The following is a 12,797-nucleotide window of genomic DNA, read 5'->3' as shown; positions in this document are numbered from 1 at the left end:
ACACTACAAGATAATAGTAGGGGACAAATAACAGCAAGGCAAAATATGTCATAAAACAATGAGCCACACAGAAACTTAGTATGATCAAAGATATAACCCCACAACATGTACTGTGAGGCTTATCTCCTTCAAGAGAAGAGCAGAATTATTCCAAAACATCTTACATTTGTGATAGTAAATAGTTAAATAGTACCCTGAACTACAGTTCACTGAAGAACTGGTGAACACAGGGACAGCCTAAGCAAGAAATTACTAGTACAGCATCTCTTCTTAAGAAATAACTCAATGGCAAATGACATTGATCAGCAGGAAATTTGTCATGATTGTTTGAAGAGTAACAAAAAGTGCAAACTTTTTAATGACATTGAAGATGGTGTTTTTTTCTCGCATATACACTTCCAAGTTGAGTATCATTTGGCTCAGGCTTTTGTGGGCCAGACCATGTTATACAGTAGCCACTGTATCTGATAGACACAGATGGCTTTTTCTTCCATGAAAGGGACCAATTTGTTTTGAACTTATGTCACCTGTGCACCTGCTGTTCTTCTGAGGGTTCCAGGATGCTTGAGCAAGAAGCAAATCCAAGGTATGGTCTACAGTGGGTACCATTGCCATAAGTTCATAAGAGGCAACAAAAAAACAAAGTTCCCAGCAGACAACTTTTTCCTCAGAGCACGATTCTTCCTCAGCCTAGAAGCCAAAAATATTTAGGTAAGTAAGTTCCTGAAATATGCGTGCCTATCCATAATAGGGTTGAAGGAGAGAACAAAACTATTTCAAAAGGAGCCTTTGAAGGAATGGGAATGCAGTAATGAGGTAAAATAAAATTAGAATTAAATTCCAGCACATTCAGATGGTCAATGCACCTTGAGAATAAAGCAAGCAAAAACATATAACTGAAGTACATGMACTAAAAAAAAAGGCCTTGAAAATTCATCAGGGCACAATTCAGCTTGAATTTTCATGATTGCTAAGACCAAAGGACACGCTCTCCAGGAAAGTAGTAGAAGTCCTGTCTGGTGAATCATTCAAAATAAACTGCCTATAGCAATGGAATTGCTGAGACAAGCAATTCYGCTAGTAAGGGGAAAGCATCCATGTCTCCATAGTTAGGGAGTGCTGGGCTGGTGACAGCACAGGTAGAGCTGCCTATAATTAAGMCTGTGCAATATTTACTGTTACAACAACTAGTGTTAGTTACTTCTAGCTTCATTAATCTTTATTATAATTTAATTTTTTGAAAGCTTCAGCTAAAATTGGATATTATATGTTGATTTGCTCATTTWAAAAAAAATCCAGTAATGATTTTATTAAGAAATGTTATTGTTTCTTCATTTTGAAGGAGAGCTCAGATTAGGTAACTGTGAGGAGGAGGTTGTTCTGATGTCAGAAACAGCTCTTCTGCAAGCTGTCATATCAGAACAGACAACAAAGCTTTTAAAAATCTCCAATTCCCACTTGTCCAAAAGTGACTTCTTARAAGATTTGAAAGCTAAACTTCCCARGTAATCTTTGTCATGGTGCATTAAGGATTGGGCAGAAGATTATGAGGAGATATGGACAATGTGAAAGAAAAATTAGAGAGGAAGATGGGGATGAACATTGTGAAGCAGAAGCTGRAAAGTGAATTGCAGAAGTCCACTGTCTGGAGTGAAGGAGGATTGGACCTTGTGATAAAAAAATATCAGATGATCATATAACTAACGGTACTGTAAGACATGTATATATTTCACTCAATGTATGACTGACTATATGTTATTCAGATACTGAGAAAGATAATGGATTCATGTAAGACTTAATGGGGTTAACAAATAACACAAATGAATTTTGTTTCATACTTCCAGGCAYGAATATGGGCAACATCATCCTTTTTCAAATGCAGAAATAGGACAGGATGGGCTCCTGGGGCCTGGAAAATATTCAAAATGATGATAAAAAATAATGAATTAATCAGACAAGTGAAATAAAAGATCCCCTTATTAGAAGTATTAGATATTAGAAGTGATCTCTAAGGGAAAAAATATTAAAGAGCAGCAAGTAAAATCATGTTGTCATTTACTTTTCCGTATTTGCAAAGCCATCGTGTGTCCCAGTAAAGGCTTCCTCCCTCACAGCTTATCAGCAGCTGGTATATCATGTAGTATCATCACACTGTCATTTTCCTCATTTCTACAGCACATTTCTTTAGACATGAGCTTGGTATCAAAGCAAGAAAAAAGATCTAAGAAGTTGTGAAAAATGAATCCTTGAATCCATAAGCCYGAAGAACCTTGTTAACCACAGTGCCAAGTGCAGTCAGACAGAGTGCTGCAGAGGAGACAGCAAGAGCCCCACACCAAAAAGCAGATACATATCTAGCCCAGGGTACAATTGGGCAACAGAAGAATGAAGGATCAAAGTTGTAAATTGCCCAAATTTTTGTTTTTCAAATGTTACGCATCATTTATCAATTGCTCACTTGGAGTGTGAGTCCACACAGCCTTTACATTTGATCAGTTGCCAAATTTTCAATTGCCTGGAATGATCTGCCTCTCTCCTGCACTTCTTGTCTAATAGAAGCATATTTATTCACCACTTATAATGTGCACTTAAAATATAAAGAAAACTCAACTCAGAGATATTAACTTCTAAGCTATAGATTTTTAGGTACCAAAATGAAATAAGATTGTGAAATGACTGCTTTGCATCACCAAAGATTTTGGGCTTCAGATTGGTAAAATTTGCTTGCTGAGAATCAAATGCAGCCCAGGTTGGCATCACCACATCAGTATATCAATTTAAGCTGACTTTTCAAATAAGCTTCTAATTTGTTGGCTAAAAAAGGGGGGGGGGGAATGGCACAATCTGATCACATAATATTTCCCTTGTTGCCAATCTGCATCCAAATGATTTTATTCCATGGCATATGCTGCCATGTTAGATGACTTAATAGTAGCCATTTGGATTAGCTTCACTTTCCTGACATTTTCTAGGTTATAATTATGATGGGCTATTTCACACACTGTACAGTGGTTTTATAACAAACATATGTGAGACTTCTGAGATGGAGAGTCTGATGCATTAATAAGTATGCTAACAAATTCAGTCAACATGTTGTTAGTTTTCCAACCATAGAGAAATGATTTTCCAATCTGAGAAAGCAATGTGAATTTGCTTTAGACTTCAGTAGAAGATGATGTAGCTAATGATGAATGACTTCTCTGGAAAAGCAAATATTTACTTCATGATCTTGCAATAGCAAATGCTTGGGGATTGTTTCTGGTTTTTAACTCCTTCACAGAAAAGTACTATAATACTTCAAGACAAAATGTTAAAATGCAAGGTTTGTTTTCACCCCTAGAACACCTGCAACAGCAGCCTGTGTGACTTTTCCAGAACCCTCTTCAGGAATATTGATTCTCATGCTTTTGTCCTCAGTTCAAAGTAAATAGTACCTTAAGATTAAATAAAATCTGAATCATACAGAATAGGCYCACATAATATGGCTTCTCAGAGCAAGCCATCCCTGAGTATCCTTCTTCACCCAGGACCCAAAAAACAGTACCTTCTGTTACATACCCTGGTTCAACATCTAAATTTTAGAGATTCTAAATATACTGCCTTGTTGCTTTTATCCTTGTTCATCCCCAGAGACTTGGCTGGAGCAACTGCTGGCCAGTTGTGGCTGTGCCAGCTCCATGAGGGGACAGTTCCAAGCCCTTTTTTTCACTATGCAGACGTGCTCCTGACTGGGGTCTGGGATTTCTCCATAATGTCTTCCTCTTAATTACTCTGAGGATTTTTTTTTTTTCATTTTTTTGTTCTACCTCCTTCCTGCAATTTTTATTCATTCTATCTCCCTTCTGGGGAAATACATTCCAACATCTTTAGCTACATCCAAAATACCTTACAAAAGCAAGGATAGGGCCAGAATTTGTCTGAAGATTTGGGGGAAATCCTCCTCAAAGCAGTAGTCTATGGAGGACAATGTTATTTATGTTGTCAGCTAGTAATCGGTACTATCATAACTCTTCTGCAGATACCTCGCCACCTCATAGCTGAGGCTGGAATATCATTTAGTAATGCAAGAGCCTTCTAGTCCTTGAAATAAATATTTCAGTGGAGCCACTACTCTTTTAGTAATTAGTTTCACATATTCCTAGGCAGCAGATACCACATAATCAGTGAACCTACCTATTGGCTTAATTTGATATTCCAGAAAAACATGAGTTTATCAAGGTTCAATATCAATAGTTTCTAACCTGCATTTTGTTTCATTGCTTAATTAAGCAATGGTTTTGTTGCTTAATTTGTTGTGATAAGTGATATCAAATGTGATAAGTGATACTTACTACTGATTTAAATGCCTTTTAGATTTTAGTATCTTAGTAGGATTGGCCTCTGGCTTACAGTCAATAATCACTTATCAGTAAGTTAAGGACACAGAATCACACCAGTGATTTGCAGTAAAAKCAATGCCTAGTTTTTGTTAAAAGGATAAGCCCAACCAACAAAAGGCAATGATCTGACAAAAGAAAGAAAAAATTGTTTCAAATAATCATCAGCCTTGCCTCAAATAACAGAGGGCAGACATCACATTACAATGATGAAAGAAGAGAGCTCATCTTCTTCTATTAACCCTCAAACTCTTTTATGCCCCGTCTGTTCACAAATTATAACTCCACATCAAAGGTAAATAGAAAATATGGTAATTTATTATGAAAATTCCTAAAATGCAGTTGTTGTATGGATTCAGTATGGATTATATTCATCAGCAATTTCTCCTATTCCTAACAAAATCCATTAACAAAATCAGGAAAATATATGTTGGAAATGAAACTGATTCAGTGTCATCTTGTCTGTAACTTTAAAATAAATTACCAAGTGCTTACATTAAAACATTCTCTAAAACAAGGCTTCAAGCTTGATGGATTTTTATATTACTATGTAGCTATAGTTCTATGGCTTTAACGCTGGTGGTCTACAACATAAAAAATCCTATCATCTCCTAATTATTCTAGGCTAAATCYTATCTCCTAATTCCAATATTAATTCCAGATTATGCAGGAAGTTCTGAAATGTTTTAGAAACAAGAGTGATGGGGCAATGTTTCCTAAAATATTGTAGATATATTAAAACACCATTCCAGCAGTGGTACTTCTCTTCCAATGGGTCTTTGATTCATAAGGATGAGCCTTAAGGGGAATATGCATTTTTCTCTCCAATATATATATATTTTTTTTGTCTTTCTGCTTAGACCTTGCAAGCTCCTGACACTTTTATCTGACCATTTCTTGGGACCTAATAAGCAAGAGTAGATGTTAGCAACACACAACTCCCTTTAACAACAATGGCTTTGGTAAACATGATAAATGATAACACGATAAATAAAGATACTTGTTTTAAATTGTTCACATGGAATTCCCCTGTATTTGGGTGAGCAGAGGGCAAAGAAATAACAATTGGGTACACAGGGATCTAAACCCAAGTGATATGGAGAATAACTACAGAAGCTTGCAGAAGATAAAACTGTAGTCACAACATTGGAGCAATTTATAAGATATCATATAGGTAGGAAAAGGGTAAAAACATTAGGGGAAAACATTTTCACTTATTAGCTCAGCAGAGGTCTGGAGCAGCAGTATAAATATCCTGGAAACACATAATAGCTAGTGACTCAAAAGGTGAAAAAGATGCCAGCTTTACTCACTGAATTAAGGATGAAAAGAACTCCCTGTTCAGCCTGACTCCTATTAAACTAGCAGACAAGACACTAGGGTAACCATAGAAACTTTACAAAACCTTCTACCTCTAAAGTCAGTAATTATTGCAGAATACTTCTGTTTCATTAAAAAGAAAAAGTGAAAAATGATACAGAAATTACCAAAAGAATAGGTAGGGAAGAGCTTAGATACTGCAGGAGATCAGTTGATATATGATACGAAAAATGAAGCAACGTACAATCAACTTGCTCACAATATCTGCTTCCATCTTACAACATGCACTACGAGTTCTGGCTCCGGTGAATACCATACTATGAGTTGCAATAGTTGCAGAAGATTCCGCAACAGCGGCAAGGAAACCAGTCAAACACAGAGTCTGACACAGAGGCTCTCAAAACTGTATGTCCTTCTTGTGCAGCACTGATAATTGTTCAAAAAGGAACAACACAAAGCAGCAGGAAACCAGACTATGTACAGACCATGGACAGACTGGTCCAAAAAACACGACCSTCCTCCCAGAGGTAATATCAGAGAATTTCGCATTATCATTTGTAATTACAGCGCAGACTCCACTAAGAGTTCTATGATATCTTGACAACTGTTGAATTCAGAAGGCAATAATTGAAGCATTTATTTCATTTGTGAGGGGAGAAACAGGCCTTAAAATCAAGGTCATAAAGATCTACTATGTCTGATTTCACACCACTCTTAGTTGTAATTTTTAAAAGTCRTAGAAAGCATGAAACAAACCCTCTCTGACTCTAAAAACATATGCAGTGAATATCTTTGTTCTCCTGCTCATTCATACAGAAAAGGTACACCAGTTATATACAGCATACATTCATGCTACCTTGTAAAGTGAAGTGGCCGTGCACCGAACGGCAAGGCTGGCTTACCCCGTGTGATCAGTACTCTCCCAGGCAAGGCCAGGCATAAGCAGAGGCAGAGTACAGTCACTGCATGGCAATATGGACAAAGCATTTTGCTTCTTAAAGAATCTTTTTTYCTGGTCGTCATGGTGGTAGTGGAAGTGAAAGTAGAAGGAAGGGAGAAGACCATGCACTCCACGCATGCAAGTTGTGCCRTGTTCTTTGTTCTCCAGCTGGAGAAGATGTCATAGTCACCATTCATCATTACTACAGGTGGATCCCTCAAGTCCACAGAGGAGCTCCAGAGGATACTGTTACTGACTCAGGTACTCTGAGATATGCAGGTATTCTTCCAGATATCACTGTGATATCTAAGAATCTGCAAGACCTTATCTAAAGGAAATGTGTAAATCACCTCTTAGACCTTATATATAAGGTATTCTATACTACTGGTGGACATTTKGACAATAAGGTATTTTTACTTCTATGTGCTTCTTCAAGTACCTAAAATATGAAATTTCTTAGGATCCGTTTAAACAGTTGACAGAAGCCCTGCTAGTGCACCCCTTTTACAATGCAGAAGGTACTTGAATACTACAGGTAAATAGGTAGCTAAGCCTTTTTTATTACTGTGAAGTTAATAAGCCCAATTATTAAAATATGATTGATCGAATTCTCTATGTTCTTTCYGTATATAAAGAACAAAGGCACAACAGTTTCAAACATTTTCTTTTCTTTCATTAAAGCTCCCTGCAGTGTGAAGTAAAAGCAATTTAATAAAGCCTCTTTCTAATGTTTACAGCTCTAAAAAAGAAGAAAGGAGAAACTTCAGAAAAGCTTACTAGAACACTAAAAGGAATTAGGGGCATATTTTTCCTATCATGTTTATGAAGTCTACTAGCCACTTTTACTTTTGCACAAGACCAATTAGCCAAAAAGAGACCTATCACTGAACAAACTGAACTAGAAAAACTTTGTCATTTAATAAGAATAGCACCTTTTCAAATCTCAATAWCCAACTTCAATTTCTCTGAATCAAAGTGGGACATCAAAGATGTTAGATGAAGTGCAAAGAATCTTTACTGCTGAAAAAAAGCGATAGTCTAAAAAAAAAAGCTTAATCAGAGGTGCAAATGAAAGCACTGAATATTTAGCTTTTAAATATCTAGTTGTAGCAGCCAGATTTTCACTTTTACAGAGTAAGGTGCAATAGGGAGGCGTCTGTAAGTGGTAGTCCAATGTTCCACTCCTCTACYTGGCCTGCAAAAGTAGCTGCACCCTTCCTGCTCCTTTGGGAAGGCTGCTAGTCATTTGCTGGAGTGACAGGAAGATCATTTTTCATTTTATTCATATTATCAGTGAGGAGCTCTGCCTGCCTGAACAGTCAGCTTTCTCTTGTCTTATGAATTAAATAATATCTCTCTCAGAAATAAAATTGCAATTGCTATCAAGCAAAGTATCATCGCTTCTCACTACCCATGTTAAGCAGAGAGTAACTCAGAGCGGAGGCCCGCAATGAGCAGGCTGGATTCATTCAGAAGCCTCTTGTGCACCAAATTAAAAAGCAAGAACAAGAAGCCACATACCCTCTTCCGTCTCTTGGAAAAGCTGGTGACTTGTAAAGTGACTACTGGCTCTGTTAGCAGCTCTGGAAGGAAACATTTCCTAAGAGGTCTGGGCAGCCTTTAAACCTGCCTTTTGCCARGTTTATTTTGATATAAATTATTTTGATAACTTACCTGGAAAWCTACGTCTTGCCATGTTTTTGCACATGAAATTCACAACTCTTTGGAGTTTTCGTTACTTTTTCTTCATGCTGGCATCACYGCAGCACCACAACTGCTATCTCCAATGCCTTCCTCAATAGCATACGGGTAGCAACTCTCCTGTACTGAATGCATGCCTAACAAGAGAGAAACCACACAATCAAACTGCCTGTCCTGATCACTGCTTCSTTCTGCTCTCCATGCTATTCTCTTTTTATAAGACCGCTTTTTCAAAGGCTTCTCTGCAGGGGACACCGTGGAATTAAATTACTGCTCCACTTTTGATTGACTGCAAAGCAGCTGTCAAACAACTGAAGTGTCTCCAATCTCCCTCACAAATTACAGTAAATAGCTGCTAAGATAAACTTTGCCAAGCTAGTTATGCCTAGCAGCACTGCCAYTGCCACGAGCAATTGGCTTAAATAGGGAGAGAGAAAAGTATTCGGCAGTAGGTAATAAACTGGAGAGACAAAGCCCATCAGACTCTAGCTCCTGTGAGCTTCTGCGTTTTGAGAAGGGAAAAAGGTGAAAAATGAGAACTGAAATAAATATGGGGGCTAAGAAAATAGCCCAGAATTTGGTTTTGAAGTTGCAGGGCCTCAGTATCTGAATAATATTGAGGTTTCCATTATGAAAACACTTTGGTTATGCAGGAAAATACTTCCCCTGTATCCACCATCGTATCTGGGGCAATGACTGTTTTGGGGAGGATAAAATGATATTCTACTTGTTTTCCTCACAGAGGGACTCCTCCAGTCTGACCAGCCCTCCCCACCCAACCACAAAATCGTTCTCCCCAAGCCCGAGAGAAAGCGAGAAGCTATGTTTGCCATACTTTCATGACTTAGAAAATGTTATTTCTCCAAGATAGGGAAGCTAACATCCCCKTATTGCATTAGAAATAGCCTCAGCAATGGTAAGATGACAATGCTACGATGCTAACTATAGCAGATAAGATGCAGAAAAAAAAAGAAATCACAGAAGGAAAAAAAAAAGAAATGTATGTAGGTATCAGCTAGAAAATTTATAACAAGAGGGTTGATTTTGCAAAATATCTTTGTTTTTTTCTAGCAAAATCAGAATCTGACATTAAACAAATCTTGTCACTTTTAAAATATTGTCAGTTTTTGGTATAACCGATGTGCCATTGCCTCAAGGAAAATCRTCTACAGTGACAGGAAATGCTATTAGTAAAATAATCACAGATCAGCCTTTTACAAAGGAGAAATATGCAGGAGAGGCCATACGATAAACGCTGGAGGCTGTGCTACTTGCTAATGTGCCAGGTGCCTCTATTTCCACAAGGTGGCACTCCTGCCAAATTTCTCAAATTGAGGGACTCTGTTTCTTTAAACAGAGGTAAAAACTGCTGTATTTTCTATTCTATTCTATTCGTTCCATTTTACTCTATAAAATATAACATGGCAAATTAACATATTCCTAGAAATACAAAAAAAAAAGTACTTTGATACATATTACGCAATGTCTTTCAAGATACTTTCATGGTAACAAAAGCAGAAATAAAATGAAGGCAATGTAGAGGTTTAGAGTCACAGATTACAGTATTGGAGAGGTCCCATCCGGGACTAAAAATCTTCCTGGTCTCATTTACATGTCTTTGAATACAGCATTGCCSTATTTTGTACAGTGCATCTGGCAATTCCCTGCTCTGCCAATGTTTTCCCTGGCTTTAGCTATCTGAATTGCTGCTTCCCTCCAGCCCTTTGTGCTGCTTTGCTGCTGCTCCAGCACTCCTAGGAACAGTGACATGTGAATCAACAACATATATATGTATATACACACACATACATACATATAAATATATACATACATACATATACACATACATACATAAATATACACACRTATATCCTTCTAGATATCAGATTAGCACACCTACTAAGAGTTTAGTCCAACATAAGGTAGAAGGCAATTTTCTGCAGAAATGGGACAAAGCACAGCACAGTTTACGCTATTGATGAAGAGTATTAGGGACGGTCACTTGCACTGCCAAGCAGTTCTTTAAACAAGTGGAAGAAAGGACTAAGGMCTGGAAATATTCTTACCATGTCAGTTATCCCGCCCAATTCTCACACTAAAAGTATTGTAYCACCTTTGCCTAGCACAAAAAGCAACATAACTAAATGTATCTTGTTTTCCTCTTCTGTCTTTGCCCTTATTTATTGTTAYTGCTCCGCTTCATCTGTTTCCAATACACTTACATTTAAATTAAAGTATTTGTTCTCCAACTTTTGTTTTATATATACACACCATTATATTTAGGGAGAAAAAAGATATCTCCCTTCCTGTCTCATTCAAGCCCCCATGGCCTCAAATTGACCCCTGTGTCAAGCATTGGAGAAAAAGAATTTTTAAAATCTTGAATTAGCTAGATGTTTATCTGTCCCATGGGGAGGAACTGTTTTTCCCTACCCCAGGGAAATTTTCAGTTTGAAAACATCTAGAGTTACATTTTCTCTCCTAAAATAAATACGGTAAGTAATTTTCTTTACGATACTGATTTATGGGTGGTATTGGGGGAGGAGGCAAGGGAAGAGATCTAGAAGAAAAAGCTTCAAGAATTGTACTGGAATTTAAAATCAGMAATTTTCCTCAACTTGTGCTGTATGTCCAAATCCTATTACCTTCTACCCCAAATACTTTCCCATTTCCTACAAAATCAAGAACTCTGTATATCTAACTTACCTCTACATTATTCTTGTCATATGTTCAAGTGAATATCACSATAATCTTAAACCTTTTGTTAAGTTTTTTCACTGAAGTGAAATTTTTAATGCAAGTGCTGGAGGAGCAATTAAACAAGATGCTGTGCTGGACCTGCTACTCCTMATAACTGGCTAGAACTGTGATAGTCAATGGCAGTCTTAATAGCAGGGACCATGAAATGGTGGAATTTGGGATCATGAGGAAAGTGAGGAAGGCAAATAGCAAAATTTGAAACCCTTGAYCTCAAGAAAGCAGATTTCAACTTGTTCAGGGAACTGGTAGGCAAGATTGTGGTGCTGAAGTGTAAAGGAGCTAGGAGAGTTGGTTTCAGTGAGAAGATGGCACCAATCTCTTCTCAGAGGCACAGGCAGCAAAAGGCAAGGGATCACATGCGCAGGCTGCCCTAAGGGAAATTCCAGCTGGGCTTCAGGAGAGAAACAAATTCATCAAGTGGTCAAGCGCTGGAGCAGGCAGCCCAGCAAGGCTGCAGCATCTCCGCCTATGGAGAGAGTCCGAGTTCAGCCGGACAAGCGCCAGAGCAACCTGCTCTGCTTTGAGCAGGGAGGGAGCTTGGACAAAAACACCTCTTGAGGTCTTTTCCAATTCAATTCATTCTACGATTACTAAAAAGTCCATTTCATGCTAGCACCACCACACAGATATCACACCATCCATCACATTTGCTTACTKATATTAAGAAATAAGGGTCCGTTAGTGAATTCCTCTAGTGACCTTGGGGGCAAGCATTTTGTTTTCTTCAATCTGATATAATTTGAAATCTGAAATAAAATAAATAAATAAAATCTTCAATGCCAGCATTAACAGTAAGAATAATTTTCATATAAGTGGYTACTCGTCTGCATTTACATCTCTACAACCTGGTCAGAATCAGATCCAAAAGAATTTTTCTTCTTCCTTTAATAGTAATTTTTAAAATTACATAAAGTGAAGTAGATTGCAGTCAGGAATACTAGTAGTGCTATTATGCTAATAATATAATATAGGAAGCTAATAATGCACTCTGTATTAGGAAATTATGAWACTGTCTTTACCTATCAAAAAGKTCTGAGCTTTCTGACAGTTCAGWAAACCCTGAAAACAGCAAAATGTTACATAAAAATTTTCCTATAAGACTCTCAAGCATAATTTAATTATTGCTMTATATATATCCCAAAATACTCTTTAAGAAAACAAAATTCAATATAGCCATATCAATCCTGCTGCTAGAGAAGTTAATTYCAGCTTTTTCTAAATCTGCCATGATTCTTATCAGTGTTGCATGAGTACTACTTCTACCTCTGAGCCTTCTCCAGGCACTTACTCTTCTGGATATAGCAAGAGAGAATCTCTCCATATTATGCATATACGCAGTTTTGCCTTCTCCTCCATTTCCCCCCCTTCCACACTCCCACACTGCTTCATCTTTTCCTTCCCCCCCCATTTAAAAGCCCTTGAAAATATGCTGAAAAGTGCTGAAAAGCCATCAAAAAAGGAATGAACAGWCATTTCAGTAAAAACACGTAACTTCTCTACACTGTTAAGCCACCTGGAGCTCCAAGGACAAAGAAGCCGTTCTGATGGTCTGCTTGTCAGCTCCTATCCATCCTGTGAACAAATAGCACTTCGGGAATCTATTCCTCTGGCACTGGCTTAGCCTCTCTCTAAAGAGGAGACATAATAGGATATCGTAAAAACGCCCTCTCCCAATCTCTCCTGAAATATTGTACACTCAA

This window comes from Rhea americana, unplaced genomic scaffold (genome assembly GCF_003343005.1).
Source record: "Rhea americana isolate MKP2758 unplaced genomic scaffold, rheAme1 scaffold_32, whole genome shotgun sequence".
In the NCBI taxonomy this organism is placed as follows: Eukaryota; Metazoa; Chordata; class Aves; order Rheiformes; family Rheidae; genus Rhea; species Rhea americana.
The sequence above is the reverse complement of the archived record's forward strand: the minus strand, read 5'-3'. Positions refer to the sequence as shown.